This window comes from Tupaia chinensis, unplaced genomic scaffold (assembly GCF_000334495.1).
Source record: "Tupaia chinensis unplaced genomic scaffold, TupChi_1.0 Scaffold138322_1, whole genome shotgun sequence".
NCBI classification, from domain to species: Eukaryota; Metazoa; Chordata; class Mammalia; order Scandentia; family Tupaiidae; genus Tupaia; species Tupaia belangeri.
This window is the reverse complement of record NW_006198219.1, coordinates 2,379,714-2,384,521: the sequence shown is the minus strand read 5'-3', so window position 1 is coordinate 2,384,521 and position 4,808 is coordinate 2,379,714. Positions and strand designations below refer to the sequence as shown.

Here is a 4,808-nt window from a genome sequence, read left to right as displayed (position 1 = left end):
CCTTAAAGTGCTTCACCAAGTCTTACTGGTTTTCCTTGACCCTGCCCACATGACTTTTGTCAACAGTCTCGTCATCAACTCCATCTGGGTACATGTCTCTTTCTCACACAGGCTCTGAGTAATAAAACGTACACATACAGATTTCTTTTCCTTTTGCAAATATGAGTTTATTTTACATCTTTCTTATACCTTGCCTTTTTTTTTTTTTTATCTCAATGTAGCTTGAGTTTCTTTCCATGTCCACATATATTGTTCCACACTATTATTATCTGGTAGAATCCCATTCTTTGTGTGTTCCATACTTTTCAATACAATATCAAAAGACATGAATTAGGGAGCCCCCAACCCCTCTGTAAGAGGGTGGAAAGGGGCTGCTTTATCTTCCCCACCCCCCCCCCCCCCTGCCCCCCTGCCTCTCTGGTTAGTGCACACACTCTTTGGCAATTAAAACAAAACAAATCAAAACATTCTTTATAAAGTTATGTAGCTGTCAGTTAGTGGGGGTTGGGGGATGGACTCAGATTATATGCTCTTGTTCTCCCCCAAAAGTACTATAAACAAACTTCAAAAATGCTTGTGGAAAAATAATTAAAATATAAGTTTATTTTGATGCAAAACAATTTTGAAATCTATGCGTAGCTTTTTTTTAAGCACCACACAATATGGAACTTTTATTTTTAATGTAAGATTTCTGTACATCAGGAATATGAGAGTAATCCTTTTACAAATTGAGCTGATTTACTAGAAGAAACAATGACAAAACCAAACAAGTATTTGATGTAAATCCATGAATTTAAGCTTCAAATCCAGCCAGGAAGTTTGTTACAATCTCTTTCAGTTTTGCATCTGACTCTTTTGAGATCTTTCCATCAACCCTGATATTGCCCAACAGGGCTTGGTGCTGGCTGATGGCATGAGACAAGAAAGCATTCTCAAATTTTGTGATTTTGCTGGGCTCCAGTTTATCAAGATACCCTCTTACACCAGCATAGATAACAGCCACTCGTTCTCCAATGGCCATGGGAAAACACTGTCCTTGCTTCAGCAACTCAGTCAGACGTACACCACGACTCAAGAGCTGTTGAGTGGCAGCATCAAGATCAGAACCGAACTGGACAAAAGCAGCAACCTTCCAATACTGAGCCAATTCGAGCTTCATGGTACCTGACACCTGCTTCATGGCCCGGGGTTAGGCAGCAGATCTGGCACGGGACACAGACAAATCAACATTAATGGCAGGCCGATACCTTTATAGAACAATTCTGTTTTCAAGAAGATCTGTCCATCAGTGATGGGAATGACATTCATGGGAATGTATGCAGACACATCACCAGCCTGTGTCTCAATGACTGGTAAAGCAGTCAAGGAGCCACCACCAAAAGAATCTTTCATTTTGGTTGCTCTTTCCAGCAGCCGAGAGTGTAAGTAGCACACATCGCCAGGATAAGCCTTTTGATCAGGAGGTCAGCGGAGCAAAAGAGACATCTGATGATAAGCAACAGTCTGTTTGGATAAGTCATCATAGATGATCAAAGTGTGATTGCCAGGTACTGAAGTGGGGCAGCATCAGAAGCTGTAGCTGACACCACAGTGGTGTATTTCATGGCATCTGTATTTGTCTCTTCACCAACTGTGCAACAGTGGATCTCTTTTGACCAATAGCAACATAAATACAGTACACCTTTTTCTTTTCATCAGTTCCATCATTGAAATGTTTCTGGTTAATGATCATGTCAATAGCAATTGAGGTTTTCCCAGTTTGTCTGTCATCAATAATCAGCTCATGCTGGCCATGACCAATTGGTACCAATCTATCCACAGCTTTAATGCCAATCTGCATTGGTTCTCGCACAAAGATTCGAGTAATCCAGGGGCTTTTAGGCCAACTCGCCTGTGGGTCTTGGAACCAATTGGATCCTTTCCATCAGTGGCATTACTAAGGGCATCTACTACATGACCCAACAGCTCTTCAACAACTGGAATGTCTACTACATGACCCCACAGCTCCTCACCAATGGCTCCTGTCCTCTTCATGATATCTCCTTCCTTAATTAGTTTATCATTTCCAAACATGACAACGCCAACATTTTCAGGTCCCAAGTTCAGAGATATATCCTTTAAGCCTGAAGAAAACTACCATTTCTTCTGCCTGAACATTCCTGAGTCCATGCACTTGGGTAATACCATCACCAATACTTAGGACACGCCCAGTCTCTTCAAGGTCAACAGAGGTATCAGCTCCAAGAATTTTCTCTTCAAGATTAGAAGACATCTCAGTAGTGCCAGTCTTTTGAAGATGAGGAGTAGAGACATGAAGATTCCTTGTGGCAATGAAAGATGATCCTAAAGCATTCCACACAATATGGAACTTTTATTTTTAATGTAAGATTTCTGTACATCAGGAATATGAGAGTAATCCTTTTACAAATTGAGCTGATTTACTAGAAGAAACAATGACAAAACCAAACAAGTATTTGATGTAAATCCATGAATTTAAGCTTCAAATCCAGCCAGGAAGTTTGTTACAATCTCTTTCAGTTTTGCATCTGACTCTTTTGAGATCTTTCCATCAACCCTGATATTGCCCAACAGGGCTTGGTGCTGGCTGATGGCATGAGACAAGAAAGCATTCTCAAATTTTGTGATTTTGCTGGGCTCCAGTTTATCAAGATACCCTCTTACACCAGCATAGATAACAGCCACTCGTTCTCCAATGGCCATGGGAAAACACTGTCCTTGCTTCAGCAACTCAGTCAGACGTACACCACGACTCAAGAGCTGTTGAGTGGCAGCATCAAGATCAGAACCGAACTGGACAAAAGCAGCAACCTTCCAATACTGAGCCAATTCGAGCTTCATGGTACCTGACACCTGCTTCATGGCCCGGGGTTAGGCAGCAGATCTGGCACGGGACACAGACAAATCAACATTAATGGCAGGCCGATACCTTTATAGAACAATTCTGTTTTCAAGAAGATCTGTCCATCAGTGATGGGAATGACATTCATGGGAATGTATGCAGACACATCACCAGCCTGTGTCTCAATGACTGGTAAAGCAGTCAAGGAGCCACCACCAAAAGAATCTTTCATTTTGGTTGCTCTTTCCAGCAGCCGAGAGTGTAAGTAGCACACATCGCCAGGATAAGCCTTTTGATCAGGAGGTCAGCGGAGCAAAAGAGACATCTGATGATAAGCAACAGTCTGTTTGGATAAGTCATCATAGATGATCAAAGTGTGATTGCCAGGTACTGAAGTGGGGCAGCATCAGAAGCTGTAGCTGACACCACAGTGGTGTATTTCATGGCATCTGTATTTGTCTCTTCACCAACTGTGCAACAGTGGATCTCTTTTGACCAATAGCAACATAAATACAGTACACCTTTTTCTTTTCATCAGTTCCATCATTGAAATGTTTCTGGTTAATGATCATGTCAATAGCAATTGAGGTTTTCCCAGTTTGTCTGTCATCAATAATCAGCTCATGCTGGCCATGACCAATTGGTACCAATCTATCCACAGCTTTAATGCCAATCTGCATTGGTTCTCGCACAGAGATTCGAGTAATCCAGGGGCTTTTAGGCCAACTCGCCTGTGGGTCTTGGAACCAATTGGATCCTTTCCATCAGTGGCATTACTAAGGGCATCTACTACATGACCCAACAGCTCTTCAACAACTGGAATGTCTACTACATGACCCCACAGCTCCTCACCAATGGCTCCTGTCCTCTTCATGATATCTCCTTCCTTAATTAGTTTATCATTTCCAAACATGACAACGCCAACATTTTCAGGTCCCAAGTTCAGAGATATATCCTTTAAGCCTGAAGAAAACTACCATTTCTTCTGCCTGAACATTCCTGAGTCCATGCACTTGGGTAATACCATCACCAATACTTAGGACACGCCCAGTCTCTTCAAGGTCAACAGAGGTATCAGCTCCAAGAATTTTCTCTTCAAGATTAGAAGACATCTCAGTAGTGCCAGTCTTTTGAAGATGAGGAGTAGAGACATGAAGATTCCTTGTGGCAATGAAAGATGATCCTAAAGCATTTTTGGAGACCAGTCCAGCCCACCGAGGGAGGGCGCGGGCCACGGCCTCAGTATCACGCACAGATAACATCTTTTTAGCTTCTCCTCTGGCAGCTTGTTTTTACCTCCTCCTCGGGCAGCTGGTCGCCAGCCGTAGCCTCCGGACTGATTCTATCCATAGCTTTTTCATAATATGAATTTCCCATGAGCTTTTTGAAGACCCTAGTATGACCACCCAGAATCAGTCTCCATTGAAGCCATATGAGGTATCATGACTGCTAGGGAGAGTTTACTGAGACTAAAGTGCCACTCATACCTAAAAAGTGAAGTTATTAATCATATAGGCAATAATCAGAAATAATTTAATACATTTTACAAATTAAGTTTTCTAATCCCTTTTATGTATCATTGAAAGATATGGGTACCAAGAAAATGTCATTCAGAAAACATTTCTCCAAAAAGTTCAAAGTATCTTAAAGGTGTCCCCTGCCCCCCATCCAAGTTCAAGGGTTTATCTGCATTTTACAGAAGAAAAAAGGCCTCTCTTCCTCCTCCAGTAAATGACCTCTAAATGTTGGATAGCCCAAGGGCTGGGTGCTGGCCATTCATTTGTCTACACCCCCTTCCTAATTTTTTTTTAGAGATTATTTTCTATAGGGTGTGTGCGCTTGTTGGAGAGGCAGAAAGTAAGAAATCACCCAAGAGAATGGCCACACTGCAATCCTTTCTCCTCCATTCTCCTCTTGGGATTCTGAGCACACACACACATGTGTACAT

The 4,808-nt window shown here is 42.1% G+C and overlaps 2 pseudogenes; both read right to left on the bottom strand.

The window, feature by feature from the left end:
- Window positions 1-789: 789 nt before the first annotated feature.
- LOC102474324 (ATP synthase subunit alpha, mitochondrial pseudogene) lies at window positions 790-2,287 on the bottom strand (annotated as a pseudogene).
- Window positions 2,288-2,463: 176 nt separating this feature from the next.
- Window positions 2,464-4,122, bottom strand: LOC102473905 (ATP synthase subunit alpha, mitochondrial-like; annotated as a pseudogene).
- Between the last annotated feature and the right edge of the window lie 686 nt (window positions 4,123-4,808).